Source organism: Echinops telfairi, unplaced genomic scaffold (genome assembly GCF_000313985.2).
Source record: "Echinops telfairi isolate 266 unplaced genomic scaffold, ASM31398v2 ScPeMD7_443;HRSCAF=831, whole genome shotgun sequence".
NCBI classification, from domain to species: domain Eukaryota; kingdom Metazoa; phylum Chordata; class Mammalia; order Afrosoricida; family Tenrecidae; genus Echinops; species Echinops telfairi.
In genome coordinates this window covers 6,712,151-6,713,725 of record NW_022104341.1, presented here as the reverse complement: position 1 = coordinate 6,713,725, position 1,575 = coordinate 6,712,151, and positions in this window count along the sequence as shown.

Genomic DNA, 1,575 nt, shown 5'->3' with positions numbered 1-1,575 from the left:
GATTTGACAAATGTATTAAGTGTCATGGAGAGTACTTTGAAGGTTGTTTTGTAAAAAAAATTAAATATGCTCCCTCACCCCCCCACCCTTCAAGGGTGAAACTTGAAGGGAGTGGGTGCAATAGGGCAAGGGGAGCCAAATAGCGAAGTCCCCGAGGAATCCGGAAGATAGACCTCTGACTCGGGGGACAGGGCTTGGCACCTCATCAGACTTGATTGAAAAACATTCATTAGGGTCAGCAGACAGACCTGGAACTCTTTATAGGCTTTTTTCCCCTCTCAATGGGACCAGTGGTTCTCGGGGTGGGGGGTGGGGGGCATGAGAGAGGAGGAGGCAGGGAGGGGCAACGGGGAGCCAACAATCTCTTGGACAAGGGAACAATAAGGGGCCTAGAATCGATGGCAAGGAAGGTGCAGAATGCCTGGTGGGGTTTGATCAAGTGCAATGTACGTGAGAGGAATTACTGAGAGCCGAATGGAGGGTGAGCATGATAGTGGACAGGAGGAAGGTGAAAGGAAGTCGACCAGTGGTTCTCAACCTTCCTGATGTCTCAACCCTTTCACATAGCTCCTCAGGTTGTGGTGACTCCCCCAACCATAAAGTTATTTTCGTTGCTACTTCATAACTGTAATTTTGCTACTGTTATGAATCAGGTGATCCCTGTGATAGGATCATTCGACCCCCAAACGGGTCGGGACCCATAGGTTGAGAACCACTGAAATACAACAAAGAACTAGGAGACAAAAGCTATTTGTAGAGGTGTAGCTATAGGCATGTATATATGTAAATATACTAATTTATAATGAAAGGCATAGAGGCCGATGTACATACATTTATATGTTAAGTATTAAGATAGCAGGTGGACTTTGGGCCTCTACTCAAGGCCTCCCTAACACAAGAACACTTTGTTATCATAACCTGGCATTCTGTGGTACTCATCTTTCCTACGATGGCTACAGACAAAATGGGTGCATAAGCAAATGTGGTGAAGAAAGTGGATGGTGTCTCGTTATCAAAAGATATAGCATCTGGGGTCTTAAAGGCTTGAAGGCAAATGAGCGGCCATGCCCACAGAAGTCTCATTGGCTATCCCCAGATTGACAGCCCCAAACTCACCCCCACACTCTTAATCCTTAAATTGACACCAGAGTAGGTGACTGCCACACCCTCACAGAGGGGTCCCAAGGAAAGGACCGTTCAGGCAGGGTGTGGTATAGCACTGTCAAAACACAATAGTCCTTTAGTTCTTGAATGCTCCCTCCCCCACTGCCAGGACCCAGTTCTACCTTACAAATCTGGCTAGACCAGAGTACACACGTTGGTACAGGTAAGAGCTCTAGACACATGGAATCCGGGACAGATAAATCCCTCAGGAACAGTAGTGGGGCTATCGATACCATGAGGGTAGGGGTGGGATTGGGGATTGGGGGCAGAAAGGGAACTGATCACAAGGTTAGATATATAATCCCACCCCGCTTGCCCCAGAGGGACGAATAATAGAAATGTGGGTAAAGGGAGACAGTGGACGGTGTAAAATACTAAACAATAATAACATAAAATAGATCAAGGGTTCAT